Here is a 12,295-nt window from a genome sequence, read left to right as displayed (position 1 = left end):
CATCCTTGTTCGTAACTATCTTCACTAGCTAGTGGCCGTAAAAAAAGGGTCGATTTATCTAGATATTTTTTGCCATGCCAAACTATGAAACTATCATCCTCTAGATAAAAAGTGCCATGAACAAAAAATGCGCACAAATTTTTAATTTATAAATATCATGCTAAAAAATGCCATGCTACTTTATAAAACTGCCATCCTCTAGATAAAATGTTTTATCAGGATAAGCCTCAAAATAAAACTGCCATGCCATTGAAAATAAAAAATGTCATCCTCAGATCATTAAAAATGCCATCCTCTTTATAGTAAAAATGTCACTCCCAATAATGAAAATGCCAATTATTAATAAAATTCCATCCTATTATTAATAAAAATTATGTGCTTACTAATAAAACTGGCATGCCATTAAAAGTAAAAAATGACATCCTCTCAATTATAAAAATAACATTCTATGAATAACAAAAATTGGCATCCTCATAAAAATAAAATTGTCATGCTATAAATAATAAAATTAGCATGTGAGAGTCAAAAAAAATCAGGATTTTGGACTATTTAAAAAGGTCAACTTTAAAAAAAGCAGTTAAAAAACTCCATCTCAATCTTAAATAAAAAATATGTCAAATTTGTTACAACATAGTGCGCTATTTTTTCTGTTTAGCACTGAAATAGCGCACTATAGCGTGATTAAGGCCATAGAGAGCGAATTAGCTAAAATTTAATGTGGCCCTTTCAGATATGCTATAGGGACCCTATAACTCAGAAACAGCGCCCTATTTTTTTTCATTGCAGAAAATAGACTTTGCTGATAATAAAGGAGTAAACCCATCTCTCTGAAACAGATTCGGAGTAATCTACTACTCCCTCCGTTCGGAAATACTTGTCATCAAGATGAACAAAAGGTGATGTATCTAGACACATTTTAGTTCTAGATACATCACTTTTTATCCATTTTGATGACAACTATTTCCGGACGGAGAGAGTACGTGCGTACGTAATCGAATCCGTCAGGGGCAGGAGACCGACCCGCCAGGCCGCAGCGCGCCTATATAAAGTTACAAAGCAGTCAATCAAACACACGACGGGAATAAGCGATATACCACCAAGGACCGAGTGCATCGGCAGGGGACGCGCGCGTGACAGCTAAAAAAGTTCGTGGGATCCCCAGCCGCGCGCGCGCAGGCGCACCTCAATGGCGACCGCGTCGTCGCTGCCGTGCCTCGTCCTCCACCACGGCGACGACAAACATACCACCACCACGTTGTACAGCGTCGCAGACGGCGCGCGCCGCCCCGGCGAAGAGATGGAGGAGGCGCTGCGCGGCAAGCGGAGCTGGGTGACCGCGCGCGGTTGGCTGCTCGTCTGGGACCCGGCGACGCTCGCCACCTTCCTTTGGGACCCGCGGGCCGCCAACAAGATCGGTCTGCCGCAGTGGGCCTCGCCGCCGGCCGCGGGCACGGACTGTGCGCTGTCCGGCGACCCCACGGGCCCCGGCGATTGCTTCACGGTGGTTGTTCTCGAGCCGTTCGAGTCGGAGTCGGACGACACGGCCCTGTGGTACTGCCACGCCGGCGGCACGTCTTCGTTGCCGTCGCCGTGGACCAGGTACGTGTACGACCTGGGTGGCTCCTGGCTGTCCGCCCCGTGGGGCAAATTCTGGACGAAGCGGTTCGTGTCCGGTCTCACGGCGTGCGGCGGCAAATTCTACTGGCCGTCTTCGTCGGACAAGTACGGCGTGCTCGAGTTCTCACCGGAGCCGTCCCTAACCACCATGACCATGGCAAAACCGGTAGAGGTCACCGTCCCTCCAGGGGCGGCCTACGCCCAGGCGTTCAAGTACTCGCTGGACCTCGACGGGGAGGTGCACGTGGCATGGATCTTCTTCACCGGGCACGAGGCCGAGGCCGTCGTCAACATCGCCGTCTACAGGGTGGATCTCGCTGGCAAGAGGTTCGTCAGGGTGGACAGCATCGGCGACCGGGCCATCCTCGCCGGCGGCTCGAGCTGGCCTTTCGCGAGCTGGTGCCCGGCCACCGAGTTTGGGCTGCTGCCCAACAGCGTGTACTGGATGCACCCCTACCAAAGCCGCATGTACGTGTACGACGTTGGCTCCAACACGGAGGAGGTGCGCGAGCTGGGTGAGGGTGTCCGGGAGCCGTCTCGCCCGCCGTTCTGGATGGTACCCACGCACTACTGATTTGGAAAAGATGATGATGAAGTACTGTTGGTTAGCATTTACTCCATCCGTACCATAATATAAAAACGTTTTTGACACTATAGAAATGAGGGAGTAATTATCATTTCTCCGCGAGTACAACTCAAGACAACTCGAGATAATTCCAAGTATGGAGTTCAAGCTCCAAAAGCAATTTTCATATGTATGTAGTCGATCATAAATTATTATTTTTTTTGAAAGAACAGCAGGAGCTCTCCTTTGCATTATAGATGGGAGGAGATATAGAGTTACATGGTACAGGTAGAAGCGGCAAAAGTGCCCCACGAACCAAAGACAAAACTAGCTCTTGAAACAGAGAGCTACAGAGACAAAAAAGTGGACACCATCCTACACCCTGTTCCTACCCAGCCACCTGAATGGAAGGACGGAAGGCCTCGTTGAGCATCTTGAAATCTTCTTGAATGAGATTCACCAAGGCTCTTGGCGTCATCTCAGCATTTTCAAAAACCCTTCTGTTCCGTTCCTTCCAAAGATGCCAAGCAATGTATGCCGAGAGGGATGTTTCCTCGGCAGCCTTGGATTGCACACCGCAATGCAAATAGAGCCTCTTCCACCAATCTGAAACTGAAATTGCAGAGTGTACCACATTGTAAATCCTGTCACTTGTGCCCTGGGCTAGGTACCAAACCTCTCTTGCATAGCTGCATCGCAGCGTGATATGCTTCGCAGTTTCTGGCTCCTGGTCACACAACCGACAACGGGCATTGTGTGGCCATCCTCTAGCCTGCAGCCTGTCAGCGGTCCAACTTCGGTTCTGCAGCAACAGCCAGATGTAGAACCGAACCTTGCCCTCGAGCTTTGTTCTCTTTTCATCAGTATGAAACAAAGATTACCTTTCCTGACTTCGAATATAATTGTATCGTCTATGGTCTACGGGTTCCCACAACAATTCCATCAGTATCCCCAACTAAATAACAGAAACCTCATTTGTACTGTACACTGAGAGTCAAACCACAGACTCTCAGCAACAAGACATACGTCGAGAGTTGTACTCTGCAAAGTGAAACACACGGCAGCGACATGTTACCGAGTCAACGCAACAAATAAGACGGCGAAGAAATCATACTCGGCAAAAACAACGTACAGCCACACATGGCAAACAAATGCCACGTGGCATGTCAGTTTGCGCTTGACGGCTCCTTGACTTGGAGATGTCTTTGCCGAGATCTCGGGCGCTTGGCATATATTCTCAAAAAAATAATCTCCGTGTAATTTACAATGATTGACACACGGGCCCCATTTGTCAGTGACACATTCATTCATGTCTAGTCAGCAGCCATGTCATCCCACTCTGGCCCACTTGTCATGCAAGGTTTCTACAATTTACTGCGACCGACTAGTGGGCCCCACAAGTCAGCTCGGATCACTAATAACAGGGGTCGTGCCTCTCTCTCTCTCTCTCTCTCTCACACACACACACACACACACACACACACACCAGCCCAGCTAGCTCATCCTTTGCGCGCTCACACCAACGAATCAGGTTCGAATCCCACCTAAGGTGGAGACGAGAAAGACTCCTTATTACGAAATATTTGGACCTCACATTTGCACATTATTTGGTATTTTTTTCTTTAAATAACTCAAATCTAGAAACATTTTTTTGAGTGTTTCTGCTCTCGAAAAAGAATAACAGTACTAGTTAGGTGCTACCTATTCCGAGAGGGGCTCTCGGAGAAGAATAGCAGTACAAGTATTATCCCAGAACGAACTCTAATAGCAATGATGGAAAGTTAAAGAAAAGTGTCAACGCAACATGAATGCACCTAGGCTCAAAGCAAAGAAAGATACTTATGGACTTCCGCATTACCTCCCAGACAGTGCTTTCTTTATATCTTCGGTGCTCCGTTAGGTCATTCACCCGAAACCCAAGGGATATCGACCCCGAGTGTGAGACTAGCCTTCGACCGGGGTTTGGAGCACCTCATAGAAAAGTCCGATAAAAGTCGTACTTGCCTGCAGTGCATCGGCATATATGGAAATTCATACTCGCGCCTTGGTGAGCAGCGATGCACTCGGTTCAACGGAGATGCCTGCAAGGTTAGTACCTGCAATTTGACAAGATCTTTATAACCGAGAGGATACAGAGCAGCGAGGAAGTCATAACCTTCTTCTACATCTTCAATGTACCTATCAGTATCCAAATTTGCAAACTCTATATCAAGACTATTTTCATAAGACTTTGCAATCTACTCTCCAAAGGAGGTCTATGGAGAGCCTGCACAAAATCAGCCCATTTAAGCAAGACCAATTTCAGAATATTCAATTTGGCGTTTGTCCAATATCGATGAATCCACATCTATAGAGGAATAATCAGACAGCATGGTGGTTGCATCACATTTTGATATCTCTCTTAATGCAAGCAACTCACCCTCCTTTTTGCTATCTCTTTCCTAAGACGAATGTCAATCGGTGTTTCATCAAAGGGAGTCATCAGAGGCACAGCGAGAACAATGCCAACATCTAGTTCATCCCTAACAAATATTTTTGAGACATCAAGTCTCACAATATCCTCCAGTGGAGAACATTCAAGTATTGTCTTAGCAGGTTCCATGAAATCTCTAATAGAATGTGGATATGATAAATGATCATCGAACTGGGCAATAATTGTGTCTAGGAATTTACCATGATCCGGAGGAATGTCAAATAGTGGCCATTCCGTCCTTCATCTCCATGTTCCTTCTTTGGCTTATCTCCTAGGCATACTTCTTGGAAAGTGGCTCCTCGAATATTTTTATTCTATCACTTGATTACTTCCTCAGATTCCTTTATGAGGTTATATTCCTACAACATAGAGGTTTGGGAAGCGACAGCCTACTTCTCATAGTCTTTAATAACAGGGGCATTTGAAGATTGTTGGAAATGCACCAATTATGAATATTCTCTAACATGCCCATATGTTTCAAGACCTCTTTATGTTGTAGAGAGAGCTCCTACACCCTGTTCATAAGTTCAGAGGTTCTAAAATAGAGCATTAGTTCCTTAATAGTTTTAACATAATCAAATACGTATCAATCACGGTTGTATGATGCTACAACAAAGTTAGGGTGAAATTTGCAGCTGAAGCTCATATGGCAATTGGACTTGCAATGATTACAAAATGATCGATATGCAAATATACCTTCAACGCAATAATCCACTGCCTCCAATTTATCACCCACTTCAATACGTTTAGATGAATATCGATATTCAACATAGATTTTTCCTCTCTCTTCAAATTTTTTTCTTGCGGCCATGGTGTTTCCTGTAGAAGACATCTTAAACAAAATATTTTTTGGGTAGGTTAAGTGGCAACAAACATAAATAAACTAAAATGCAAGGATATAAGCAATGACTAGGTGCTATGCTCCTCGGCAATGGCGCCAGAAAATGCTTGATGTCCTACAAGTGCACAGGTCTATTGTAGCACTTTTGTGATAAGTGTAGAATACCAAAAGGAGCGAACAGGATGGCACCACAAACTCTGCAACTACATCATCACTTTACGTAGTTCCGTAAGCACCTGATACTTCTCCAACGTATCTTGTTTCCAAACACTTTTGCTCTTGTTTTATACTCTAATTTGCATGATTTCGATGGAACTAACCCCGACTAACGCTGTTTTCAGCATAACTACATTGGTGTTGTTTTTTTGTGTGCAGAAATAAAAGTTCTAGGAATTGGATGAATCTTGGTGGAGATTTTTCATTTAATTGGTTAGGGTCCGGGTTGGGTGGGTGGGATAATTCAGGAAGGGATTTCGTCTTCTTCTCCTCTTCTCCTGGTTGTCATCTTCTCTCTCATAAAGCCGCAGTGCCAGCTATTGCTCTCCGCGGTAAAGGACATGGTGGCCGGGACGACTTATTCGCCTGCTTGCTAATCTCTTCTTCTCCTTCTAGGGTTTTTCTCTCCAATCATCGTGGCGAAGGATTCTTCTTGATGAGAGGTATGGTATTAATCAGTTCATTCTCCACTTTTATCCTTCATTTCTTCTTGATTAAAGTTATGTAGGCGTGGTTTAATCGGTCTGTTCTTAGGTATTTTTGGTCTAGGGTTTGGGAGTTTGTGAGATCTAGTGCTAGGGGTGTGGATCCATAGCATTGGTGATAAAATCTGTTGGTATGTACAAATGAACCCCCATCTATGTATGTTCTTATGCTAAGGTTTCGTCATCCCCGCCATGTGTTGGTCATGATTCTTCTTAATATGTTTTCGTTGACAAGTTTTGAGTGAGCAGGCAGGAAGTTTCAAAGGTCTAAACTACTCTCGTGGAGGTATCAGTCTATCGAAATGGTGCCTTTCTGGTTTATTATCTTTCTGATTGTAGATTTGTTCTTATTGTACATGTGAAATGATTATGGCTGGGTGTATTTGTTGGGTAGTGGAGTATTTTTGTTGCATTTTACATGTGAGAATGCTTGTTGTATTTACATGTGTCGTTTTATCTATGCTTATTTTGTTTGTAATTGTGTTGAAAATCATGCTTTGGTGGATAGGTTTGTTCCTATTTTTGTGTTTTAGTGGTTTACTGTAGCTACTTGCTCTTTGATTTTTAGAGGTGAATTTGGTGCTGGCTGATACGTCTCCAACGCATATATATTTTTTGATTGTTCCATGATATTATAGTATCAATCTTGGATATACGCAATTACAAGCGATTATATATCATTTTTGGGGACTAACCTATTAACTTAGTATCAATCTTGCTATTTTTTTGCATGTTTTTTGTTTTTCAGAATATCAGTACCAAACGAAGTCTACATGCCATGGAACTTTTTGGAGATTTTTTCTGGACAAAGAGACCATGGAAGCTTTGAGAGAGGGCCAGAAGATGAAGGAGTAGCCCACAATGCACCAGGGCGCGCCTTGGTGGCTTGTGGGCCCAACGTTCACCCTTTTGACCTAATTCTGCCTCTATAAATTATCTAAAATCGGGAAACCAGTAGAGAGCCACCCGAAATATATTTTTCGCCACCGCAAGTTCCTACTCTCGACAGATCCCATATGGGGCCTTTTCTGGCACTCTACCGAAGGGGGAATGAACCACGGAGGGGTAATATATCAACCTCGCTGCCCCTCCGATGATGCGTGAGTAGTTTACCATAGACCTACGGGTCCATATCTAGTAGCTAGATGGTTTATTATCTCTCTTTGATCTTCAATATAATGTTCTCCTCGATATTCTTGGAGATCCATTCGATGTAATACTTTTTCTGGTGTGTTTGTTGGGATCCAATGAATTATGAGTTTATGATTAGATTATCGATGAATATTATTTGAGTCTTCTCTGAACTCTTTATGCATGATTATTATAGCTTTGTATTTCTCTCTGATCTATTGATTTGGTTTGGCCAACTAGATTATTTTTTTGCAATGGGAGAGGTGCTTTGTGATGGGTTCGATCTTGCGGTGCTCAATCCCAGTGATAGAAAGGGACATGACACGTATTTGTATCATTGCCACTAAGGATAAAAAGATGTGGTTTATTCATATTAATTGAGTTTAGTTTGTCTATATCATGTCATCTTGCTTAAGGCGTTACTCCGTTCTTTATGAACTTAATATTCTAGATGTATGCTGGGTAGCAATCGATTGGTGGAGTAATAGTAGTAGATGCAGGCAGGAGTCGGTCTACTTGTCTCGGATGTGATACCTATATACATGATCATTGCCTCAGATATCGTCATGATTATTCGTTTTTCTATCAGTTTCCCAACAGTAATTCGTTTACCCATCGTATGCTATCTTCAAGAGAGAAGTCTCTAGTGAAAACTATGGTCGCCTGGTCTTTATAAATCATATATTAAAATCCAAAAATATATTGCTGCACTTTTATTTTCTTTATTTTATTTTATGTTTTTATCTATCTATCTATCACTATGAGATTTGATCCTTCCAATTAACTGCCGAAGGATTGCCACCTTGTTTGCGTCGGGCGCAAGTATTTATTATTTTGTGTGTAGGTGCTGCTAACAAGTTGTTGCGTGGTTTTCCTACTGGATTGATAACCTTAGTTTCTAACCGAGGGAAATACCTATCTCTACTATACTACATCATCCCTTCCTCTTTGGGGACAAAACCAACGCATCTTACAAGTGGGATAACTGGCTTAGTTTTTTTTAGGGAACTATTTTTGTTCCATGTACTGTTGAGTGAACATTGTTGAGTATAGTGCAAGCATTACGAGTCAATTGACTATTCGAGATTAGTTGATAGACTAGTCTATGAGTCACATTCTGGATGTTGACTAGAAATTTTGTGCAGAGTAGTTCACCGAGTCGAGGGACTATTTGGAAACTAGTCTGGACAAGTTGTGCAATTTGAGTTGTTCGACTCAAATTTTTAATATTTTTTAGGGATTGGTATGGGATAAGTGAGCCAGCTGCCCAGCTTGCAGCGGGAGGGTATTTTTGTTTTTATCCACTTCTCATGCATTCAATTTGTGATTTTATACTGTTTGTGCTACTGCTATAAAAAATATTTTGCGGGGATGTGGTACTACTATATGGTATATACTATATACTGTGAGGTTTTAGTACTTGATTACTGCAAGGTGTGAGCTACAGTACCATGTCAACTAGTCCAGTAGTAGTATAGGCTAATGATGATTTTGTCTATGAGTCTCAACCTTGAAATGACTCGTCAACTTGTACACCTTGGTATATAGTTATGTCTTTTCAATGTACTGCTGATTGAACATTGTATTGCATGTAGTTGTTTCTGTATATGACAGTACATATGAATGACCCCACCTTGATTTAGAATTAAAACTGTTGTATTCTCTTTTTAGTTGCTTGTTTTTTGCACAATTATGATGCTGTACTTTTTGTCCTATGTGTTAGTTTGATTCTTGTCTTATTAGTAGCTAGTTGTACTTGATTGTTCTTTTTATTGTTGTAATTCTGAGTAAGTTCATCAATTGATCATGATTTTTTCCCTATTGTAGTGCTATTTTGTAGCGAGCCAATATGGTTGGAAGACAGAAAGGTCGTGAAGTCTTGGTGCCCCTTAAGACCAGGTTCTCTACTCTTAGGCTTAGGAAGGCCATCAATTTTTTGACTCCCATACAGATAGGTCATGTTCACAAATATGATCTTCAGGACCTTTTTCTCATCTCTGAGTACCTCCTTGTTCCGGCTAACCTGTTGCAGTGAGTCCTTGATCATATGGGTGCGGGTGTTGGCATTTTCCGGCGAAAGAAAAAAGCTATTCACCTTAGGAGGGAAATGGTAACATAGTAATGCTACATCTGTTTCAAAAACGGAACTAAACATGTAGTAGATCTCAAAAGTTCCACCAGAAAATAGAAGTTGTGCCCCTGAGCGGCCCCTCACTACTAGGGAAAAGCCTATACACAGAATCTTACCAGCAGCGCGCTTTTAAAAAAAGGCGCTGCCGCTACTTAGCAGTAGCGCGCGCCAACATGACGCGCTGCTGAAACAAATTTAGCAGTAGCGCTGCCCCAGTAAGCCGCGCTACTGCTATAATTGCGACGACCCCGCCACCAAGCTAGTTATAGCAGCAGCGCGTTAGTACAAAAAGCGCTACTGATACAGATGATAGCAGTAGCGCCTTCTCGCAATACCCGCTACTGCTAAGTTTACTACAGAATTTTAGTCCCACCTCGCTCCGCGAACAAGGTTTTTACCACCTTAAATATGTTACTTCTCAAACTATCACATCCACTTGGTCTTCATTGAACTCTATGTGTAGAATTTGTGGCCGTAATATGAGTCTTCTCCGGTTTCTAAACCGGTGAGTACTCGTATTGACAATTTAGATTGTACACAAAAAGATCATTGATGATCAATGTATTTTTTTATATATATTTTTACATGTTTACACATAGCAGTAGCGCATTTTTGCTGAAAGGCGCTACTAGTAGGTCGTTCAGTAGTAGCGCGTTTCTCTATATCGCGCTATTGCTAAGCCATTCTATCTTCCCCAAACGGCCGCCCCTCACTCTCCTCTCTCCACTCATACTCACACTCACTCGATCTCCCCCCTCAATCGCCCCGCGCCCGCCCTCGCTTACCCCTCCTCCCTCTGCGCCACCCTCACCTCCTCCTCCTCCCTAGACTCGGTAATCCTTCGCTGGCCGCCCTCCTCCCCGCCCCCTCCTCCTAGATCCGTCCTCCCTCCACTCCTCTGTTCGCCGTCGGCTGGCCCCTCCTCGCTCCGCCTTCCTCCTCCGTCCTCCTTCCTCCTCCCCCCTCCAGTCATCCCTCCTTCTCCCTCCTCCCTCCTCCATCCGCAACCCCTCCTCCCTGCTACATTTTCATTTAGTAGGCTAGTTCATATGCAACATTTTGACTTAGTTGCTATGATTTAGTTGATTTAGTAGGCTAGTTGATTTAGTTGATTTATAACATTTTAATTTAGTTGGTTTAGTAGGCTAGTTGATATGCAACATTTAGAGAGAGAGAGAGATGATAGTTGATAGTTTTTAGTTGATATGATTAACTGATTAGTAAAAATTTAAACATAGTTGATAGTTGTTAGTTGATATAAGCCTCTGGTCATATATAACACTTTGATAAAGGATAAGTTTCTAGGTTTTTTGTGTTCCTCACCGTAGTTGTTTTTTATGCTATATTGAAGTTGGTGTACCACTGTTTTTGTTATATGTTGTTAGATGGCAGTTCTTGTTATATGTAATGTCTATTGCTAACCTCATATCATATTATATGTTAATTTTAGTTACTAAGCCTGAATATTCTGTTGTCTGATTAAGATCGATGCATTGAGAACTTTATGTTATTGTTTTCCTTTCCTCTGAAGTGGATCATTCATCTTTGCTCATATTGCTTTAGGAAAATGGCGCCACCACCACCACCACCACGTTGACTGTGCAAGTCAAGGTGCGCCAGCAACCTTTCAACTGGCAAGCTGTTCGGCATCTACTTCCAGCCGAGTTTTCGTCATGCGGCGGTAAGAAATTATATGAAATGTAACAACTATTTTGTTTTTAGTGTTGACATTAATGCATTGTGTCATTTTGCTTTTTTACACAGATTGTCCCATGCAATGTGAGGTTGAAATTCAACAAGCTGACAGGAGACACTATGAACTTTGAGTCTCCTAGGGAGCCCTACACTATAGAGGTCGAGAAAGAACACAATATGTCATAGATTGGAGGAGATGGATGGGCCCGTTTCCTTGCCCACATGCGTGTTACTGGTGGTGAGTTGATCAACTTCTCCTTCAGAGCAAAAAGACCCAAGCTGGCTATCGTTTATATCAACAATGATGAAGATGATGAAGATGATGAGGACCCACTTCATAAAGCCATCGTAGCTCAAAGAATGAGGCTGAGCGAGGAGGAGGTGTGAAACCTATGGGACATAATTCCGCCATGTGATGACTTTGTCGGGGTGCCATTCGTGGCCCGCCTGACAAGTACTATGGTCGATTGACATGATATGGTATGTTATACTAACTGTAGTAATTTGATGATATATATATATATATATATATATATATATATATATATATATATATATATAAGATAATCCATATATACTTATTTAGAATTTATGCTTAGTAGAAATGTGTAGTACTGTGTCTTTTGATAGTGTAGAAATCTGTACTTAGTAGAAATATATCTCCAAGAGTGTGTGCGAGGCTACTTATTAATTGATATATTTTTTCTTATTCATAAATTGCCAAAGAGCCTATCTGTGAGTTGTGGTATCGAGCCTGATGAAGAAGACTCAGCTGGAATACGCCTTACCGCAAGGGCCTCCGTCACCACCTGTACTTACGGCATCGACACGGATGGTCTCACACACTTAAACTTGGTTGGATGGAAGAGATTCCTCGTTGGCAAGAATCTTCGTGTTGGACAGGTGATCCTGATTACTATCAGGAACACCCACCGCCCAGGCTTGAGGATGATGATCGTCGTCGATATCATCTAGAACTGCATATGTGTGTGTGGCTCTATGACTACCTGGTACTGCTTATCATATATGCTATATTTATGTGAGGATGCATGTTGACTATATATGAAATTATTATCTAGTACTACCTAGTACCTATCATGCTTTATGATACTATATGACTATATGGTATTGTGGTTAATGA

This window comes from Triticum dicoccoides, unplaced genomic scaffold (assembly GCF_002162155.2).
Source record: "Triticum dicoccoides isolate Atlit2015 ecotype Zavitan unplaced genomic scaffold, WEW_v2.0 scaffold15514, whole genome shotgun sequence".
NCBI classification, from domain to species: domain Eukaryota; kingdom Viridiplantae; phylum Streptophyta; class Magnoliopsida; order Poales; family Poaceae; genus Triticum; species Triticum dicoccoides.
Note: the sequence above shows the minus strand (reverse complement) of the source record.